At 38.2% G+C, this 23648-nt stretch overlaps 1 pseudogene; it reads right to left on the bottom strand.

Annotated features, from left to right (window-relative positions):
- Positions 1-1099: 1099 nt before the first annotated feature.
- Positions 1100-23067, bottom strand: LOC114026463 (annotated as a pseudogene).
- Between the last annotated feature and the right edge of the window lie 581 nt (positions 23068-23648).

Here is a 23648-nt window from a genome sequence, read left to right as displayed (position 1 = left end):
GCCTCATGGCTACATGGAGAGTATGTTATACCGCACCACCACTTTCCTTTTTGGACAGGGTTACTAAACTGGTATCAAGAGAGTGGTGTAGAAGGCAGCTAGGTGGTGCAGTAGATAGAGCTCTGGCCTTGGAATCAGGAGGATGTGAGTTCAAATCCAGCCTCAGACACTTGAAACTTACTAGCTGTGTGATCCTGTGCAAGTCACTTAACCCTGATTGCCTCACCAAAAAAAAAAAAAAAAAAAGAGAGAGAATGGTGTAGGTATAATTCACTTAGATTTTAGCTAAAGCAGCTGCTAAGGTGCCTCATTATTTTTGTGAAGAAGATGGAAAAATGGGGACCAGATGGTAATGCAGTTATATGGATTTGAAACTGGTTGAATGACTGGATTCAAAGAGAAGTTGTTAATAGACCGATGTCAATACAGCAGGAGATCTTCAGGGGAGAACCCCAGGGTTCTCCAGGTTGGCCCGGGCTGTTTAACTTTTTTCAATGACTTGGATAAAGGCATAGATGGTACACTCATCTTTAGTAATTGCTAACGTGGTTAGGATCCAAAAGGGTCTTGTAAGCCTAGGCCATTTGGCTGAATCCAATATGAAGAAATTCATTGTGGATAAATGTAAAACACTATATTTAGATTAAAAAATTACCTTCATAAAAAATCTTCATAAGAGATAGGGGAGACTTGGTGGAGAAGTTTCTTTCTTTGTCCCTTCCTCCCTCCTTCCTTCCTTCTTTCCTTCCTTCCTTCCTTCCTTCCTTCCTTCCTTCCTTCCTTCCTTCCTTCCTTCCTTCCTTCCTTCCTTCCTTCCTTCCTTCCTTCCTTCCTCCCTCCCTCCCTTCCTCCCTCCCTCCCTCTCTCCCTACTTCCCTCCCTCCCTTCTTTCCTTCCTTCCATCCTTCCTTCCTTCCTTCCCCCAGGACCTTTCTGGTTTTTAATCTCTCACTGGGGGAGGACAGAGGAATTGGGGAAAGGTGGGGGTCTTGGGGTAGGCATCCTTCTCCTTCCTGGATATTTCCTGCTTTCATCGCTCAAGGTGACTCCATAGAACAGGCCACTCCCTTTGATGACTCAAAGGGTTCAGCTGCCTAGTTCATGATTTGAGCACTTTCACCATGGCTTCATTGGCTTCTGTCTGGATCTGAATCCTGGCCTGGGCTGCCTCATCTGATGCCCCTGACAGTTCTGAGTGGGCCTTTTCCAGATTGGATTTGACCCCCACCAGGTCCAGCATGTCTAGAGACTTGGCTTCTTCTGCCAGCAGCTGCGCAGAGAAATCAGCATTCATTGTGACTGAACCACTGCTCATGAAATACTTGGTGGTGATGCCATCCTCAGCATGCGCAGTTACCACATGAGGCTTCAGCATCTGGAGGGTAGGGATGCAAGCAGGGAGGATCCCAAAGGCTCCACTCTGGGTTGGGACATCCACCTGTTTCATGTTTGCCTTGTTGAAAGGAGATGAAGGTGAAGGACATCTGGCCAGGGCTGGGGATGTAGGGGCTGTAGGGGCAGGGGTCTGCGCTTGGTGCAGCAAGTGGGGCCTCAGTGGTGGAGCAGGGCAGCAGGGGAGCATGAGCAGCAACTATTTCAAAAAAAGATCTGTGAATTTAATGGACTTAAAACTCAACATAAATTTGCAATGTGTGTGTGACAGTCTCATTCCCTCCCACCCCCCCAAAAAATCCCAAACAACCAAACCCAACCAAATATAATCTCATACCACATTAAGAAAGGCATGGCTTCCAAGAAAAAAAGGGATCACAGTCCTTCTATATTCTGCCCAAGTCAGGTCACACCTAGAATATTATGGTAAGTTCTGGGTGCCACAGATTAGGAAGAACAAAGAGAAGTACCCCAAGAGAGGATACCATGATTGTGAAGCACCTCAGGTTTATATGGTAGGCAGACTGGTTGAAGGAAATTGGGAAGTAACGCCTGGAAAAAAAGAAGATTTGTGGGGGTACATGATAGCTGTTTCCAAGTATTTGCAGGATTCCAGGTGCAAAAGGGATTTGACTGATTCTGTTTGGTCCCAGAAGAGAGAAATAGACACAATGTGTAGAAGTTGCAAAGAGACAAATTTAGGCTTGATGGGAGGAACATTTTCCTAACAATTAGGATGGTCCAAAAGTGGGATGGGCTGTCTTAGGAGTTAATGTGTTCCTCCTCACTGGAACTATTCAGGTATACTTGTTGAGTATGTTATAGGGGGGACTCCTTTTGAGTAGAAGTTAGATTAGATGTCCTTTTCATTTTGAAAATTCTATGTGATTCAGTACTTGCTCTCTAGGAGCTTACCTTTTACTATGCATATACAACATGTTCTCAGGTAAGCAAATATATTGTGAGTAATTATGAAGCCTTGTCTTCCATTTGTCCCAGAGCAGACCTGAATTAATTTATACACAGCCCAGTGATCTAGTTTTGTAGTTACTTTGGCTTCTTAAACCCTATTCAAGATGAAATGGATCACCACGAGGGGCCATCAATCCTAAAGGGTCATATCTTTTAACTTTATTCCTGTTGTTTTGGCCCAAAAAATAAGTCTCCAGAAAATAGAGAGAAAGGGTTGGCTGAGCTTTCTATAGGCTTTCATATAGACACTTCTTTAAAGCCAGTCTTTCCTTTTCATTGAAAATAAATAGGTTAGGACAGTAGGTTATTTTTAAGGGAATCTGAACAGCTGCCTGGTCTTCAGGTCTATTATTGGGAAAGTATAGTTACCTATCCTTTGGGGGAAAAAAAGGCATTTGTTAAGGACATAATATGTGCCAGGCTCAATACTAAGTTGAGAATACAAATATAAAATCAAGGCAGTTCTTGCCCTCAAGATGCTTACATTCTAATAGAGGGAGACAACACATATAGGGAGGAAAGTGGTGCTTACTAGACATATTTATCCAGAAGCATTGCCTATAAAATGATGTTCCTTGGGGCTTATTCCTTACATGAAGCAAATTGTCACTGTTTGATGCACAATACTCTTCCCTCAGTGTTGTTTTCTTCATTTTGTCCTGTGAGTCCTGATACTGTTCCTGAACTCAGACTATGTTTCCCCCCACACCCAACCCTGAGATGACACTTACCTTGCAAGGTTCTTGAAGATCTGTTATTCTTAGGCTTCTTATTAAAGATGGCCTAATATAGGCTCCCCATACAGATAATAGGCATATGTATCTAAGGCAACACTGAGGGTGTTGAATATGATGGAGGCAGAGTTGTTCCAAAGATAATCCTGAGTTCGCAAAAGATTGTTCACATGTGCATGGTCAGTTGTACTTCCAAAAGGAAAAGTAAGAATTTGCTAAGTGATGTAGAAGTGGGTTTTTTTTTCTTTACATAAGTAAAAATGTTACAGTCTTAAATTGCACTCTGCCAAAGATGCTTTGCTACTAAAGATTCACTGCTACCTGCCCTCCACAGAGGTGGGAATTGATAAAACATGGGAATCTGGAAGAACATTGGAAATAGTCTCATTCCAATACTCTTCTTCATCACTTTGGGACCCACCAGGCAGAGCAATGCTCTTTAAGAAACCCCACTCAAATATGTAATTTATGTGAAGCACTTTACTGTTACTTGTTAGTTGAAAAGTGTTAACAATTGTCATGTAATTATCCATTAGACAGCATCTGCTCCTAAATGCTGGGGAATTAGCAGGAAAGATAATAATATCTAGCATTTATATAGCACTTTAAGGTTTACAAAGTGCTTTATATATGTTATTTCCTTTGGTCCTCACAACAAACCTGTGAACTAGGTGCGATTATTATAGCCATTTCACAAACGAGAAAACAGGCTCAGAGACATTAAGTGTTCAAAGGTCATATAGCTAGTGTCTGAGGTAAGATTTGAACTCAGGTCTTTTTGACTCTTAAGTTCATCACTCATTATGTTGAGCCACCTTGCTACCTAATTAGTCAATCACTTCTCCAGTCTCTGAAATTATCTTCTCAAACACAGGACAAAGAATTAAGTAACCTGGCTTTCTTGAAATGAAAAGTTATTGCTATATAATTTGAATCCTCTCCTGTGCACATGACATTTTTTATTATTTTATATTTATGTTTATAATTTTTCTTTTTCTCTTCTTATTATGTATTTAAGTTTTAGCATTTGTCTAAAATAAAAAAAATTAAAGAATTAAGTAACCTTTCCCTGTGATAGGCCTCTGTCTCCTCATGAACCAATATAGTCCTCTAGAGAATTTCAGAATAGTAAGAGCCCTCAGAGCCTATCTAGAACACTTATTAGCTGTCTGATACTGGGCAAAACAGTTAATTTCTCTTAGCCTCAGTTTTCTCATTTATAAAATAGGATGATAATAGCATTTACTCCACAGAGTTGTTATGAGGTTCAAATGACATCATATATGTAAATGTTTTCACCTGATAGCCCTTCAAATATTTGAAAACAGTTATCATGTCTCTTCTGATCCTTTTCATTTCTAGGCTAAATACCCCCAGTTTCTTCAATCTACTTGAGAACTTGAGACGCTTCACTATCAATGTTATTTCTATAATGTAGCATTAAGACCTTAACATAATCCTCTAGATGTGGACAAAGTACAACAGGACTCTCCCCTTCCCAGGGATAGAAGTTGTAAAAAAAAAATAACAATTAGAGTTATTTCATAATGGAATGCCTTGGGAGATTGCTCCTCCCCAGAGATCTTCAAGGAAAAGTTGGATGACCATGTATTGAGAATGCTGTAGAGGGGATTTTCATTCAAATATGGGTTGGACTGGGTGGTCTCCAAAGTCCTTTCAGGTTCTATGATAGTTCTGGACATCATGTTTTTCTTCAATGCAACCTAAGATTGAATTAGCCTTTTTGGCAGTGGCCATAATAACATGATTGATTCAAATTGCACTTTCAGACCACTAATACCCCAGATCTTTTTCAAACAAATGGCTATTTAGCCACTCCTTTTGCATGTTGTACTTGTAAATTTTACTTCACAAGTTTAAGTCTTATAATAGTAGGCTGGAATGAGGAACCTCCAGACGGGAAAGAACTCAGGATGGCTAAGGTGTAGCTCTATAGTTGACAGAATCATTTATCAGTGAAGGCAAAGATCCACTATATCAATCCTTATTCTTTCACGATTTTTGTCTGTAGTTTCTTCTTCCACAAATGTCTGTGTCTACATCTGGGATAGGTTTCTTTTCTTGTGGGATGTGCTTCTTAGGTCCCTTGTAGGGCCATATGGATGCTCACACCTTTCTCCAGGGAACTTTGGCCATGACTATGTGTAACACTTCTCTGTCCCACTCCTCAGAATGACTTATCTTGGTTCTGGCCAAGCCCAATCCTATGAAAAAAAATTCAGCTAAGAACTTCATCATCAATGTCATTCACACTCTTTGTTGCTGCAACAAGATGGACCTTGAGTCAATGCCAGAAGGAAGGATCTTATCAACAAGGAAATAAGGACCCAGGACAAAGGGAGTTCATAATCATTCCAAATAGTTCACACTTTGTCAAGGAGATACTGGGAGAGGTGTTTTTTTTTCTCTCCCCCAGCTGAACCTCTCCTTCTAATGGTGAATAAAAGATAATAAATAGGAGGCTCTCCCTGAAGTTAGATAACATGAATTTGTAATAGAAGTATGCATTTTTTTTTTGTTTTTCATCAGCAATTTTCTGCTATCTGGGTCTAGGGACAGAAAAAATAAACCTTTGGAGTGATACAGAGTTAGGGATTGGCATGGCAGATGTAAGTAACAGGTAAAGGAATGAAAGAGTTTAGTGTGGTGGTGAAGGTATGTGCTGAAGCTGTAATCAGGGCAGGGAATTTCAGTCTAAAACAAGATGGGGAAAGTTGGTGAAGTGGGAGTGAGGACTGTCTCTCTGGCATAATTCCTTAATGATTGAGGGCAGCTCAGTCAGAATAAACAGCTTCATCTGCCTTGGGGAGAGGAGGTAATGTTTCTTTTATTAAGAGAAACAGTTTTAAAGAATTTGGACGAGACTTGGTTAAAGAAGATGCCTTCTCTAAGTATCTAATGATCACTTGGTTTTGAAGTTAGAAATTGTGCTATGAGAAATCCACATCCAACTTTTCTGACGAGTTGACGATGGACATCTCAATTACAGCAGGTTGGTACAATGGAAAGAACTAGAGATTTGGGGTCAAGACACAGGACCCCACTCCATCGGTGCCACTGACTACCTGTGTGATCTTGGATAAATCATTTAATCTCCCTGGGGTGAGTTTCTTCATCTCTCTCGCTCTCTCTTTTTTTTTAGGCAATTGGGGTTAAGTGACTTGCCCAGGGTCACACAGCTAGTAAGTGTCAAATGTTTGGTCTGAGGCCAGATTTGAACTCAGGTCCTCCTGACTTCAGGGCCAGTGCTCTATCTACTGTGCCCCCTAGTTGCCCCCTGCTTCTTCATCTCTAATGTGAGGGAGTGGGAGTAGAGGGTCTTTAGGTTCTCTTCCAGCTCCTAATTCCTTGTTTTCTGAGTTAATTCAATAACTGTTTATTGAGTGCCTTGTACAAAGCATGGAGGAAAAAAAAATACAAACCTCAAATAGTCCCTGACAACAACAATGACAATAATAGCATTTATGTAGCACCTTTTAAAAAAATTAATTAATGTAATAGCTAGTGTTTATATTCTCTCATTTTATGCTCATACAAGCTCAGGGAGGTAGATACTATTATCATCTCTGTTTTACAGATGACGAAATTGAGACAGACAGAAGTTAACTGGTTTCCCCAGGATGACATAGCTAGTATATGTCCAAGACCTGACTTGAACTCAGGTCTTCCTGACTCCAGGCCCAGGACTCTATCTACTATTCCACCTAGTTAGAAGTGGGTGTGGAATAATTATAAGCCCTGGTGTTGGTAAGGAGTAATAGTTGGAATGAGTGTGAAGACAAAGAACAGATAAGAAAGTTGTGATTAGAGAGAAAGTGTTTTGGTTGTAAAACTTGAAGGTAAAACATTATCAATAGGATGATGAGATCTAGGATACAGATGTAAGGGTGGGGTCAAAAATCACCCTACATCATTAAGTCTTAAAAATTTATCTGATCAAAAGAGTCTCAATCAATCATTCAAAGATTTTAGAATAAGTCCTTGATTGATTGAGATATGTTCTTAGCTGATAAATATAGTGGGACTAAAACCCCAAAGTAGAGTGGGTTGTCTTATACAGACATAGTGGTAGGCAACAGCTATGGGATAAGGATAAAACATAGAAGAGGTGAAGACTCTTCAAGGGGATGTGAAGTTGAGGAGCCAGATGTAAGTGTTAAAAATATCTGTGGTTGAGAGTAAAAATTTGAATAGGGAGGGAAAATGTAATTCAAGTGCTAAAGTTCTCTGGGAAGGTAGAAGTCATTCTTGTGGGGAGATAAATAATGATAGTGATGAATCTCAAGAGACAATAAAGTTAGATGACCTAACATTCAAATGAAAAGGAGAGAGACAGAGGTGAATCAATGTTGGATTCTAGTGCCATTGTCAACAATGGGTCATAGGTGGTTGCAAGGCAAGGAAAGCCAGGAAGTACCAGGACTAAAAGTAGGGTTAGACTGGAATGTCTGAAAGAACTCAATTGACAAAGGGTCATGAATGGCAAGTCAGCTATTCAAGGAAGGGGTGTGTGAGTACAGTAAGTTCAGACCACAAGATAAGATCAGAGTTCAAGTATACCAAGCAAGCAACAGGGAATTGTTAGAAGCAGATTCAAAATAAAGAGACCAGAGTAAGAGTCCAAAGATTCAGATTAAATAGGAAAGGATAAATAGGAAATGGTTTCCAAGCAAACATGCCAGGGTTAGTGACCAAGGCCTCCTATAAAATAAGAGGAGATGAGCAGAAGTGGATTCTAGATGAAGTTTAGCACAGTAATCAGTGGGTCAGCACAGATAAATAATTCTGTACAAGTGGCAAAACAGGGGTCTGGCAATTCAAGGACTGAGGCTAAATGCTCGATGCCCTGGTCTTATGTCCAGATTCTTGTGGGCAGTCGTGGGTTTGAATGTATGAGCTGAGAAGCACTGAGAGACAATTTGAAAATATCACTTTCAGAGAATTACAGAATCTCAGAATCAGACCTCAGAAATCATCTAATTCAATCTGGACCTAACCAAGAATCCCTTCTAAAACATCTTCAACAAATGGTCATCTAGCCTTTAGTGAGACTTTCATTCCTTCCAAAGACACTGCTTTCTATCTTTGGATAGGTCTAACTCCTAGGAAATTTCTCCCTACATTATGCAGAAATTTATGTTTCTACAGCTTACATTCATTGATCCTAGTTCTGCCCTGCTGGAGCAAAGCAGAATAAGTCAATCTCCTCTTCTATGTGATAATAGTTCTTCAGATTCTTGAAGGGATCATCCTCTATCCCCACTTAAAACCTCTTCAGGTATGCTTAGTCATCATAATTTGTTGTTCATATAGTAGTCATCTGCTTAGAGATTTAATTTTTTTTAATTAGAGAGCACATTATTTTTAACCACTATATGTCTTAATGCTTGTGCCTGACATTTGTTTTGGAAATTAATGAAAGGCAGCTATACTTGTATATGTTCAAATATTTCTCAATCTCTCCCAACTGGATTCATTCAGCAAACATTTGTTTAGTGCCTACAATGTGATGGACATTGGTACTAGGGAGATACAAAGAAAATATTGAGTATGGAGAACAGGAAATGGGCTGGTATATCTGGGATGTACAGTTCATGAAGCAGAGTAATGTACAATAATCCTGGACAGGTAGGTTGGAGCCAGAGGGGCTTGTATTTTATTCAAGAGGGAGCCACTGAAGCTAACAGAGTGAGGCGGAGAGATGGTCAGTCACATGGAGGATGTAGAGTCTTGAGGCATGGAGAAAACTCATGAAGTTATTGCGAGAGTTCAGGTGAGGGGTGATGCACTAGGGTGGGAGCCATATGAGTGAAGAAAAGGAGACAGAGGTGAGAACTTTGTGAACATAGAGTCAAAGAGATTTGATAACTGATTGGATATGGAGAAGGGAGAGTAAGGGAGACTGAAGAGTCAAGGATGAGTCTGAGTTTGTGAGTTTGGATTACTGGAAGGATGGTGGTACCTTCAACAAAAATAATGGAATTAGGGTGAGGAGAGAGGCGAGGAGAAAAGTTCTGTTTTGGACTTATGCAGTTAAAGCTGCCTCCAGGAACATTTACTTGGAAATGTCCAACAGGGATTATAAATTACTTCAAGCCAAGATTCTGTACAAATTAAATGTAATAGTCATCAAACCACTTTCTTGAATTCACTGAATAATCATGGCAATAATCACATTTCCATTATTTTCTTGAAGATACTCTTCACAAGGTACAAAGCTCCTTCCCATATATTGAAAATATCTTATTTCAAGGGTTTGTATTATTATATCTTTGTGAGTTAACCCAATATAAACAAAAAATTCTTTACCAAAAAATTTAACCCACCTACCTGTTTCTAGTTCACATATCACAAGACACCTTGCCAACATGCAACCCCATAAGAACCCAATCAAGTTCAAATCAATAAACATTTATTAAGGACTAATTATGGGTAAGGCACCTTGAAAGTGATTAGAGAAAGCTGCAACAAGCTGCAGAGAATTTCTGTAGATATAATCAGCTGAAAGACAGAGTAGTACAATGGACAGAGGTCCAGCCTTAGAGTCAGGAAGGCCTGTTTTTAAGCCCTGCCTCTGATACATATTAGCTGTATGTGAGCAAACAGTTGCTTGACTTTTCAGTGTCCCACCCAACTTTTCAATGTTATAAGTTACATTTGAGTTACAAATTGGCTATTGGCATAAGGTGTTTCTGTATTAGCCTGTTCCTTACACTGATTAAATCACAGGTCTGGACAGGAGAAAAAAAATTAGAAACACTGATATAAACAATACTTCTACATTTCAATGGATCCTGTGATCTTATCAATGTGGATACTACTTCCAGTGGCACAAAGTTTAACCTATTCATAGCTTCCTCCTATGTAACTTTTATCCACGTCCTCCTATAAATCCTCAATCCAATGTTCTAGGGACTTTCCTCAAGATACTTCAGCATTGTTTTAAGCCACTGGAATATACAAATTGTTCACTAAATATCCTTCATTCTTGCTGTATAACCAGTCTACTTCATCTTCTGGTTAAAATCTCTCTGATGATATCCTTTATATTGATTCTGAGAGACAATTCTTAGTTGGCAATACGCCGCGTTCTTCTAACACACTGCATGTGGCTTAAAAGCTTGAGAAATTGTTATCTAAAAATACCTGTGGAGAAATTCCTTGAAATCACTAATGTTCAGTTATATATTGAAGCCTGGAAAGCAGTAATTTGGATGACTAGGGGGTGTGTGAAACACGTAGTGGTGGTGGGATGAGAGAAAGAAAAACTCAGAGGAGTATAACCAGAGGTTCCCAAACTTATTTGACCTACCGCCTGCTTTCCAAAAAAAAAAAAAAAAAATTACTCAGCGCCTCCCTGGAAGTCTACTTTCTTTAACCCTTTAATTTTTTTTAAAATTTGTGTCATTTCAAAAAATATAAAATTTTTTTTTAAAATGACTCATCTTAAATTTAATAATTTATTGTAAATTTGTGGGTTTTTTTCCTGCATTGAAATTTTGATGATGCAATATTGTGTCATGTAACTGTATAGTATCATATTGTAAACAAGTCATTACATGCACATATTCCTGCCAATGCACTCTGGACTTCCCAACAATGTGTGACACAGTAGCCTGCCAACGCTTGCTTGTTAAGATCTGTCAGTGGATTTGACCACTGATCAGTTATAACTTGCATTTTGTGTGTATTTATTTCGAAAATAATGTAATCTCTATGACTTTAACTCTGTTATACAACAGATGAAACATGTATGAATGGTTTTTCAAAATGTTTTTCTCTTCTTTCTTTATGCTTCCACTGCCCCCTTATTTTTATTCAATGCACCCCAATTGCACCCAAGGCTACTACCACCCACCTGGATTGTTCCAGTGCCCCCCAGAGGGCAGTATTGCCCACTTCAGAAACCTATGAATATAACAGAGATGAGTTGCAATAATATTCTTAGAGATGTAGTTTGAAAATAGTTCAATATTTCAAAAGATTTATCATTCCACTGATGTGCAAACTCCCTCCACTGATGCAGATTGCACCTCTGTTCGTATACATTAGTAGTTGTTCTTCAAGAGCTCCATCACCTTGAGGATAACCTACTGATGAGCCTCTCTAAGTATAGCTAGTTGGTTTTTATATATAGATGTACATGTAAGACTTGATACCTAAATTAGGTGAGAACATGTCTCAATCTGCTACTCACCTGCCTTAGACTAAGTGCTAAAAGACCTTCTAACTGAGAACTGGAGTGATATTGCACAAAGAAACTTTGCCATGCCTCAGAGATCAACTATAAATTATCAAGCAAGCCGAGAAGGGGTTCAATTCCAGAAATTGGAGCAAGTGTGGCTTTTCCCTGTATTCCTAAGGAGGAACTGCTGGGAAGGAGATTGGGGAGAGGAGATCTTAGCTTTTGCCTTGACCAGGTCTCTTTAGCTTTTGCTTGGCCAGGTCTCTCCCCGAACCTTCCCCACTGACTTTGATTAGAGTAGGACATTTCAAGCTTCAAAAATTCTGGAGGATGTTAGACCTCCCTTCTTCCCTTTGGGTTCCTATTCCCATCACCCTATAAGCTGGTGACAGTGTCTGGATTAGGAATCAAGGACAGACTGTATTTACGGTTCTACAAGAAATCTAGCAAAGAAAATACAGTTCTTGTTTTATGTAAATTCACATGATGCAAATTGGACTTTATGTAAAGAATTCTGAAAGAAATCCGAATTCTAAAAAAAAAAAAAATCAATGTTAATTTTACTATACAGTACTGTGCTCTCTCTTTCTGCTCCTCCTCTTGGCTTGGTGCTCCACCCATGGCCCTACCAAACAAGCAAACAAAAACCCAACCCTTAAAAAAACAAACCCTCCAAGTGAAAGCAGAAAAACAGACATGAGAAGAGACTGCCATCTCCACTGAATTGGGGCTTGGCTTGAGACCTCTGGCACTGAGAAAGATCTGACCCTTGTGTGTCTGTCTTCTGTCTGCCTCTGCTGGGGTACCATGTGTCTGTCTCCTCCCTCCTGCATGTTCTTCCTCTCAGTTCTGGTCACCATGTGACTGGCCCCAGCCCTGAATGTTCTTCCTCTTGCTCTCATTTCTCTGTCCCCAGTCCCCTCCTTTCATGGATACATGGCCTCCCTCTCCGCTTCCAATGACACTTTACATAGAGGTCTGTTGAAGGTTCGTTTATGTAAAGTAAGAACTGTCTATACATCAACTCTAAAAGAACTTCTTCTTCTTCTTCTTCTTTTTTTTTTGGTGAGGCAATTGGAGTTAAGTGACTTGCCCAGGGTCACACAGCTAGTAAGTGTCCAATGAGGCTGGATTTGAACCCAGGTCCTCCTGACTCCAAGGCTGGAGCTCTGTCCACTGCACCACCTAACTGCCCCTAAAGGGAACTTCTTGAACATGCCCCAGAATGGATAAAAGGACTCCCAGAAACCAGGAGCTATTTGTTCCCTTTTCCACATATAATCTCTAAGCTTGAACCCACTTTCCTCTGCACTCTATATGTATGTGTGGAACAGGCATTAGGGGGTATTTTGTACCAACTGATTTTATAACATCAACTTAATAAATACTCCTTTCTAAAAGCTACTTGAGACTGACTGATTAAATTGATTCTCAACAGATAATCTTGGAGGGGAGAGTATGGTGGTAGAGCCTTAAATTGATGGCATTAGAAAGTCACTCCCAACTCTCAAAGTGTACCTTAGTGTCCTGAGTGAGAGTAGTCAAGTGGCCAGCCTAGCTCTGAGTACCCAAGCCATCTGTGAAAGTAGGAGCTGGAATAAAGATCCTTAGGTATTACATGGGCTACCAATGTATGCCAATCACTAAGCTGGTCCTTGAAGCTTTTCCAGCCTGGAAGATCTTTCTTATGCTTGCATGCCATTGGCAGAACCTTCAAGGAGCCAATAGCATCTCCATGTCACTTTTAGGCAACAAAGTAGGATTTAAGTGGAAGAGTATAGCAACATATAAGATAAATTATGCTGTGATTTTGAAATTCCAACTCAGTTCATAGTCTGTATTAAATACAAATGAAATAAATATATGACATTGCCATACAATTTTTTAGAAATAATATTCTTAGATTTGTTTCATTAAAAAAAGTTTTTCAATTATTCCTCTTTCTTTAGACAGGGATTCACATGACACAAAGGAAAATTCATAAAAAATCATAATGGGCTTGTAATATGAAGAAAAACTAAGATTGAGTAGGGATATAGCAAAGATCTGCTACGATTAGTTTCAAGTGGTAATAGAATATGGGATCTTGATTGCTATCCATAGAAAATGGGTGGAAAAATAGACCCAGTCCATTCCTCAGCCAGTGTAGGATTACTCCTTTCAGTTATGCCACTGAGAATGACCTTCACCATTTGTCTTTTGGTCCAACTCTTCTGTTTTTTCTTCTGTGTCTCTACCAGTCCCAGCCCTCATTCTGTGTCCTAAATCTTCCCTATGGTTTCAAGTGGCAAGACATTTTGGGGACTGAATGCTGATTTAAAATATCTGTTCAATGATCTGATTGACTTTGTGGTGTAGGTTTGCCCCATTGTATTTTATAGCACTGTTTAAACGCCCTCATTCTTTACAGGCTCCTTCGAGATTTAATGAGTCATATTCTCCACAATCAGTCACACCTTTAGGGAGGACCAGTAATATTTCTAGGTCACTAATACTGTGAAGTGGCTTAGAGAGTTGAGAGAAGACAACCAGTACTTTTATTTTATTTTTACTACAAGGAAAATATTTTCTTTGCAGCTTTTCAACTTAATTTAATCCCCTTCTTCTTTGCTCTATGTTTTAATTTCCATTCTTGGAATTAAGACTAAAAATATATTTTTGTAACTTATCACATCTTTAATTACTCATCTTTTAGCAGGTTCTTAAATATGTAGGCTCTGCATATTTATTTCTTTTCCTCTTTTTTTTTTTGATGAAAAAGTTCTAGATTCAATCTTTGTGGTATTCTAGCATTTGCAGGCCATCATTGCATAATACAGCATGGTCTCAGCATAACAACAAGGAAAGACTATCTGTCTTGATATTCAGTCCAAATCAGCACTGACCTGTTTCTTACCTATGTCACACTGGAAACTCATCTCTAATTTGTTTTCTCCTATCATTCTAATATCTGCCCCTTCTATTTCCCCACTCCATCCTAGCTATCCTCATACCTCAAAATTCCTGCTTTCTAGGTTTCTTTATGTAATGAATGTAAGAGAGAAATTTCCCAACAGGTATTAGATGACATGTTTTCAAGCTATATTGTTTTACATTCTTATTTCTAACCAATTATATATGTATATAATATGCATATATAGTATATATGTGTGTGCACATGTCTGTGTGTGGACACACACATATTTCCCTCATTTTTTTCTTTTTTATTTTTTTTGCCTTCCCTAATTGCTATCAAGGTGGTATCTGAAATTTTCCTCAGTATTTTGCTTAATTTCTTTTTGAGACCGTTAGCAAAGATATTGAATAAGGTCATAGCTAAAGTAACAACCATACCTGTACCTGTGTTGCACGTCACATTACTATTGTAATCTCTATCTCTATCCATATATAAATATATAAAAATAAAGATATAGATATATCTATATATAGATATATATCTATATATAGATAATATAAATATACCTATTGTTATTATATGCATATATAATGTATGTAGCTATGTACCTACATCTACATTATCTATGTATCTATTTAATCTATATTTATATAGATATAGATATAGACAGGTATATATACCTATATACATCTATAATCTATATACATATAGATATATCTATATCTATATTTATATAAACATATCTTTATAGATGTAGGTGCATATATACACATACACAATCTAGATCTCTATCTACACATATAGATAGATCTATATATTTATATAGACATAGATATATAGATATAGATGTAGAGATGTACATACATCCCAGCTAGACTATAAATAAGAGTCTGGGTGCAATAGCTCTTGGATTCCTTAGCACTCAGCACAGCACTTTCTCTAAACAGATTCTCTCACTTTCCTTACTATGCTACTTCATGATTTTGTATGTAGGCATTGTTCAGTACCTGCTTATTGATGCTAATGATGATGATAATCCTCAGACTTTCTTAATCTAACAAGCTTATTTGTGTCCATATGATTGTCATGGGAGGAAGAAATGTGATGTAGTAGGCAGGGAGACAGAAAGACCTGGCCTTGGATACCTACTGTCTGACTGACTCTAGGCAAGTCTTGACTTCTCACTGCTCTAGGTCACTCTATCAGACTATTAGTTGCAGAAAGGGGACAAACTTGCATAAGCAGAGGGAATTTCCTCATTGGGAGTTCCCTATATCAATGAAATCACAGTCCTTATCTCTGTCCCTATGTCATTGGTAGGACCATGGATTTTGTAAACTTGTTAGTTAGTCATATAGCTCAAGCCCTAGGCTTTTATAGAGGTGGGAATCATAACATTGATCAATAACTGCATAGGTCAGAGCTCTTTCCCTTATAGACAGTCCACTAATGTGTGTGTGTGTGTGTGTGTGTGTAGATATACAAGACTATAGGGATTCTTTTAATATGTCTTTCTGCCCTGGCACAAAGATGGATAGGGGAGACAGGTCAGCCCACAAATTCATCACCAGGATCTTAAATAATATCTTAGTGACCCTGACTGCTGGTCAGTTTAATAATTATATAGTTGCTCCTGTAATAGGATTACAAGGAAGAAGATTAAAGGCTGCTGATGCATGAACTGTGCAACTTCCTGTTTCCCCTCAAAAGTTAGGCAGAATCTTCAGCCAACTTGGCTCCTGTGGATTCCCAGATGCTACTGTCTTTGCTGTTTTTCAGAGGACTGAGTAAAGTGGGAGGGAAAAACCCTACCTTTTTGAAAGTGAAGGCTTTTCTTTCTGTTGGTGTGCCTAGAAAATTGAACGCTTAAGATCCTTATTTTGTCTATATAGGAGAAAATAATTGTGTTATCTCAATAATCCTTGTAAAGAATTTCTATTTTGAGGATGTTGTTAAGTGTTACAAATCCTACACCACTTCAAGTGGTTTGTATTTCTTTTGATATTGGCATAAATCAATGATGCACCTGAGAATGATTCTTTTTGCCAAGACCCTCTTGATGTACATTTTTTCGTGAAGTGAGATCTGGCCAGGGGCAAAACTTTTTCTTAGAGGGTATTCTTTTTTCTCTTGCAATTTAATTCATATTGGTTTGGGAGATTACTTATATTCTAATAAATAATTGCTTTGGATTGTACTTCACATCTGTTCTTCGTAAGCAATTATTTTTCTCCACTGTCTTTTAAGAAAAAAGCATTTCCTGGATTTAGATTTTGCTATACTTTAAGTATTTAAGGTTAGAATCATGAATTGTCTTTCAAGCAAAAACTGACGGGTGGACAGAATCATTTTTCTCTACCAAAAAGAAACTTATATCCCTGTTGTACCCATAAAACTGTAAGCTCTAAATGAATGATGACTGGCTGTTGTTAGTTTATCCTTTCATTCTTGTTTTATAAATGGAAGAAAGTGTCATTCTTGTCTTAAAATCTGAATGGAGTGGTTCAGCAAGTCTGAATAGCTGACATTAAGAGAGTATTTTGGAGACTTTAGAGGATGGCATTACATACTTTTGCTTTCATTTCTACACATATCTCTCTTTTCAGTAAACTGAAATAAATGTTTTCATTTTCTTTACAACGAAAGAAATATTTACAAAGCACTTATAAAAAAGCACTATGAAAAATACATCAAAATTACATTACCTCCAAGAATTTTGAAGTGTACTATAAGTGTGTCTCCCATATCTATCCCATTAATCCTTATAGCATTATTGTAAAGTAGGCAGATATTATTATGTTCTGCTAGTAGATGGAGAAATTAAGCTACAGTGTCTATAAAAAAAGTACCAGGACTAGTAGGGTTTAAAATTAGGTCATATTTTAATCATCTAAATTTTAGCTGGATTTGAAAATCAGTTCTTTGATTTTGTAGGTATTATTATTATAATATTTTTCCAATTCTTATATATAGCAATGTCGTGAAGGTTTGGACCTCTGATGACTCCCCTAAAATTAATGCTAACATATCTAATGATTCATTGGGTCTTGTTGAGAAAATAGAAAAATAATTCTAACGATAAACACTAAAGCATATCATTTTAACATCAATTTTATGTATATATAAGATATCAATTTCATATAGAAATATATTTAAAATTACAAAATGTCACTGACAACTTATTACAGTAGAATCCTTATTTAATCTTGCTGTTGGGGAGTAGAATGCCTACTTTACAGATTTTGTTCTATCAGACTATCACCACATATAGTTAAGTTTTAAGGGAGACGATTACACTTGAGGTAAATTTGAGTCCATGTAAAAGAGATGTGTTATATAGGAGATAATAAAACTCTTCTTACCACTAGATAAGCATACTTTCTATCAAATTGAGTTTAGGTAGTTATGCACATGAAGCATCTGCTTCTTAACAATTTCTGAATCTGAAATTTAAGTATCTCCTGTAGACCACTTAAACTCATTACAACCAAAACTGAAATCACTTTCTTTTCCCTTCAATTGTCCCTTCCCCCTAACTTTTTTTTTTTGGCTAGGCAATGGGGTTAAGTGACTTGCCCAAGGTCACATAGCTGTAAGTGTTATGTGTCTGAGGCTGGATTTGAACTCAGGTCCTCCTGACTCCAGGGTCGGTGCTCTATCTACTGCACCACCTAGCTATCACCCCTAACATTTTTATTGCGATGGAGGGCACTACCATCTTCCTAGTCACCCAGGCTTTCAACCTAAGTGTCATCCTCTCCTCCTCCTCCTCTTCTTTCATCTCCTCCTCCTCCTTCTGTCTCTCCCTTCCCATATCCAATCTGTTGCCATGTCCTGTCAATATTACTTGTATAACATCTTTCATATGCATCCCCTTCTTTCTTCTGACTGCCACCAGTCTGGTATAGGACCTCATCACCTCACATCTAGACTATTATAATAGCCTGCTAGTTGGTTTCTATGCCTCAAGGCTGTCTCCACTACAGTTTATCCTCTATTCACCTGTGAAATAAATCTTCCTGAAGCGCAGTTCTGACCAGGTCATCTCCTTTATGCATTATCCTTTATGCTATTCCCTTTATTTATGCTAGGGAGGTTTGATTTTAGCAGGGCTTGTCTGAATTCAGCACCAGTCCAAGGCTTTGGACAAAGCCTTGGTTGCTCTGCCCTAGTCACAACCCTGAGCACAGTCTCCTTGAGGAACTTATAGGATTAAATGAGTATATAAAGAAATGTAATACAAATCAGAATGTGCTAAATTTATAGCAGAGGTCAAACAGAAAGGGGTGAAACAATGAGGAGAGTGGAATTACTAAGGATCTTAGCTTTAGAACTAGGGTTACCCACTTCTATTCACTCATTTCACAAATGAGGAAACTGAGTCCCAGAGAGGTTCAAAGTAAAAAAAGTAAGCAAGTTACAAAGCCCAGATGTGAACGTATGATGTCTAGCTCTAAAACTAGCATTCTTTCCACTGCTGCTTCTAGCTGGAGAATCAAGGAAGACCTTATAGAAGAAGAAAAAGAAGGATTTTTACTTTCTAACATTAGTTTGGTATTTTCCATAAAGAAAAAGAAAGATTTTGACCTTCTAATCCAAGATTAATCAGGGTCAAGGGAGAGGGAGAAATTTCTTCTATAATTAGAAAGATAGTTACAATTCTAGGTCAATATTGCAGTTTTATTCTGTTCTTCTATCAAAAAATCTCCATGCCCAAATCTTATCTAACTCCTTTCCAGCCTAGCACCAATGTTGATGCCCTTTCCAATCTAAGAAAAGAAATCTAAGTTTAGCGCCTCTAGAAAAATTTTTGTAAGACTTGCTTTATGACTGTGAGTATAAGTATGTCAAAGGGGAATTGAAATCGTGTGTGTGTGAAAAAAAAAAGTGTATGTATATTTATGAATGCCAGGAAAGTGAAAGGAGACTGTGAAGTTATGCTTACGGCTAAGTCTTGACCAAATTGTAAAGTCTGTCTTCTGTATAATAGTACATTATAGATGTGATGGACATATTATGGACCCTTCCCAACTTTCCAAAAACAATTCCATTCAACAAAAATTTTTAAGTGTCTACTCTGTGTAAAACACTGTAGTAAGTACTAGGAAAAGAAAGGCATGACATAGGCCCTACTCTCAAAGTGTTTATAATCTAATGGAAGAGGGGAAAGTATGCAAATAATTATGATACAAAGGAGAGTGCTAAAAGTTCAAAGGAGGGAGTTAGTAAAAGAGTTATGCAAAATATAAGGTCGAAGTCGCTTTCATCTGATTGGAGGTGATAAGGGAGAGGCTTCATAGAGAAGGTAGCATCTGAGCTGTGTCTTCAAGGAAGGGAAGGACTTCAACAGGTTGACATAAAACATGAGAAGTAAGGGAGCGTTTATGTATGTGGTCCATTCTGGTCGTGGGGAATGTCACAGGAACAAAGGTGGGAAGGAACAAGACAAGAATGGGGGATGGAAGAAAGTCCAGTTTGGCCAGAATATGGAATATGTGATGAGGCATAGTATGAGATAAGGCTGTACATGTAGGTTGGAGCCAGACTATAGAGGGCTTTGGATGCCAGTCAGGAGTTTAAATTTTACTTTTTCAGGAGGCAATGGGAAGTCATTGAACATTTTTTAGTAGAAAGGCAAAATGATCTTTATGCAAATTATTTGGGTAGCAGTATAGAGGATAGATGAGAGGTTATAAGCCTAGAGATTGAAAGATGAGTCAGGAGACTGTTTCTTTCGTTTAAGAGAGCCCAAAATAGCCCGAGTGTAGTGGAGGTGTCTAAGAGATGCCAGAAACATGATTTCCCCCTTCTGATAGCTAATAATATCTCATATTTTTATAGTACTTTACAATTTACAAAGCATATTCCTCATGAAAATTATATAAAGTGAGCAGTGCAAATATTATTATCCAAATTTTACAGATGAGGAAACTGAGGCTTAGAGAGTTAACTTTCTTAGTCATACAGCTGGTAAGTGTTTGATCAAGTATTTGAAACCAGGTAGTATGGCTCCAAATCCAATGTTTTTCCCACTATACCATGATGGCACTCACCCTGTTTGGAGACTTCAAGACAAAAAATGTTTGGGAAAAACTCATTCACTCCAAAGTGCAAGTAACTTAGTATGTTATATCCTCCAGGAGTATAGGGACCTCATTGGCCATTTATACCAACCTATCTAAAACAGACCCAGTGAGTGGTTATTGAGTCTTTGCTTGAAGACATCTAGTGAGGGTCAACCTATTATCTCCTGTTATCCATTTAGATAGCTTTGTTAGGATGTTTTTCATTAAATCAAGCCTAAATCTGCAACTTCTCATTGCTCCTAGCTTTGCTCTTTGGTGCCAAAATAAAAAGTCTAATCCTTCTTCCACATGAGAGCCTTAAAATACTTGAAGACAGGTCTCACGTGCCTCCTGAGTCTTTTCTTTGTTAGGCTGACCCTCCGAAGTAGAGCTCCTTCAGCCAGTGCTCCTATGGAATGAACCTAAGGCTCTTTACCATTGCGGTTGCCGTCTTCTAAAATTTCGCCGGGTGACTAATGTTATCTCTCAAAGCTATCAGGCTCATAAAATGTAGTGTCTGAATTTAACACAAGGCTCTAGAAGTCATCTGACCAGGGCAGAGTACAGCAGGGTGACCACTTCCTTATTCCTGGAAACTATGCCTCTCTCACTATAGCCCAAGATTGCATCAGATCTGTTTCTGACATTGCACATTGTTAACTCATTCAGATTACAATCTACTAATGTCTTTAGATATTTTTTCAGACAAATTACTATCTGACCACACCTCCCTCATTCAGCTTTTTAACTCAAATGTATAATTTGACTTTTAGCCAAATCTAATTTCATCTTAATAGAGGTAGCTGGGTGGTATAGTGGATAGAACCTTGAGTCTGGGGTCAGAAAGATCTGAATTCGTAATTGACTTCAGAAACTAGTTGTGTGACCCTGGGCAAGTCACTTAACCTCTGTTTGCCTCAATTTCCTCAACTGTAAAATGCGGATAATAAGAGTATCTATCTCATAGGGTTGTTGGAAAGATCAAATCAGATAATATTTGTAAAGCACTTAGCACAGTGTCTGGCACATAGTAGGCACTATATAAATGCTTCTCTTAATATTTTTGACCTAATGTTCTAACCTGTCAGTATCTTTTTGGATGTCATCTGTCACCCAGTGTAGTTGCTATCCTCTAGATATGCTCTATGCCTGAGAAGATAAGCAAGACAGTAATGCATACAGGGAACAGCCCAAGTTCACTCTTTCCATATGAAGACTTGTGGCATTTTGTCCTCCTCACTCCACTGCAGTCAGGGAGAGAGAACAATCAGTCAGTTAGAGGTTTTGCATGCACAGCTAGTTTTGGCCTAATAGCCAATCAAAAGATTTTTCTTTGCAACACAACAGCAAGCAAAGACGGAACAGTTACAGAATACCTGCAAATGTTCTGTAGGGAAAGCCAAGCCCCTCCACTCTATGCCATCACAGATTTCTGGAAGCAGCTTTACCAAGCATCCCTGTGGGTGCTATGTGCCTGCTCCCGGTAGCGGGCTCTCATTGGCCAGTGCTGTGTAATATTAGGGAAAAACTACATGCAGTGCCATAAGAGATTAGTTTAAGAGAATTCTATAAAATGTTAACATAAAACCCTATTGTTACTTGTGTACCTAACCAGAATGATATAGAATGCCAACATATTTATCTAGCTAATTTATTTGGTACAAGTCAACCCATGCTTCATTGATTTCAGAAGACTCCTGTGACAATGAAAAGAATAAAAGTTCACAAAGCCACAAGAATTACCTAAAAGAAAGTTAAATGAGAAGCATTCAAAATGAAAACTCCAGAGTTAAAGAAACTACTCTCCTCAAATTTAGGATCAAATTAAGAAAAATACAAAAGCATAATCTTAGTTGCTTTAATATGAATAACTAAAATAAGAATTTTCAGTGCAGCAATAGAAGTGTGAAGCAAAGTAATAGTAATAGCACATGTAACCAAGGAATATTAAATATAGTAAGGGGGATTATGAACATGATTTGTTTGGATTATTAAAAACAGTTCTCTGATGACTCACAAATATATGTGTATATGTATATACATATATAATTATTAGAATAGAAACGAATTCTCTTACAACAAAATTTATTTAGACCTTTCTTTGAGTGGTTTTCTACCAAATGTTACCTAATCTTAAGTGATATGCATTAAATGAAAAGAGAGTAACATTCTTCCACAACTCCAATTTACTTAATACCAAAATCTTGCTTAATTTCTCTCTGAATTTTTAGCCTATTTACAGGTCAAGTTGCACCGGGTATGAAGGAAGCACTTAGGATTGTCTATGTCAGTTTCCTGAGTCTTCTCAGCTAATTAAATTCCAGTATGCTAAGAGGAAATGTGAATTTTTAGAAGTTAAGAAGTTTTCAGAAGAACTTTACTTTTTTGGGGGTGGGGGTGGGGAGGGGAGGGAGAAGACCTGTGCTATTATTGGTTTCAGGAACTCCAGTGAGGAAACTCCCTCTCCAGTGCAGATCAGCACCATCTTTGCCACTTTTTACTTAGAGAGTTGCCTGGGGCACACAGTATGGGTCAGAGGTAGACCTAGAACCCAGGTCTTCTCAACTCTGAGCTGCTATCCATTTCCATGACACCATGCTAGCAAAGGAGGAGGGAAAAGTTTAGGGGTAGGATATGAGTAGATGAAGTTCTACATGGGGAAGGAATTGTAGTGTTTCAGTCATTTAAAAGATCTATGATTTTGTCGATCTGGATACTTCCTCCACCTGCACAGACAGAACTGGTCGCCTTCATGGCTAAGTGGACAGTCTTAGTGAGTTGTTGTAGTTCCCTTAACGTCATTTTGTGGCTAGCTTTCTGGTGATAAGCCTTTCTGACCTTAGTTAATATCAGACAACTAACAGTTTGTCATGAGATCCAGAAAAGAAGCCTTTGCATCTAGATAGGACCTGTCGGACTTTGTCTTTCACAACTATTTCCTTCAAGAGTCACCTCCACACCGGGATGAGGCACTAAGGGAAGACTTTACTGGCAGATGATCAGAGATATGGAAAAAAATAAAATAAATAGAGTCCTATGTTCAGATCCTCTGTGTATATGGAGTCACACCTGGCTTATCTTTCTCCTCCTTTTGTCTATGATCTTTTTACAATAATTGTTACAGACATCCCTAGATGTCTGCTATTACCCACATTTTTTAGGCCTGTATGGTCCTTGATGTTTCATCTTAAACCTGATGAACTTAATATTTTAAAGTGTTAAATGAAGAATATAGTAGCTGGCTTCTCATCCTGGTATCGATGAATACTGTGACTTTCCTCTATAACTTTTATTTTGGCAAGTTGTTTCATTGTTCCTTCCTGGCTTTTCATACAAAATGGAAGGAAAGAATGATATAGATTGCTAAAATGGAAGCTAAACCT

This window comes from Vombatus ursinus, unplaced genomic scaffold (genome assembly GCF_900497805.2).
Source record: "Vombatus ursinus unplaced genomic scaffold, bare-nosed wombat genome assembly UNPS02014839.1, whole genome shotgun sequence".
In the NCBI taxonomy this organism is placed as follows: domain Eukaryota; kingdom Metazoa; phylum Chordata; class Mammalia; order Diprotodontia; family Vombatidae; genus Vombatus; species Vombatus ursinus.
Note: the sequence above shows the minus strand (reverse complement) of the source record. Positions and strands in the feature narration are given on the sequence as shown.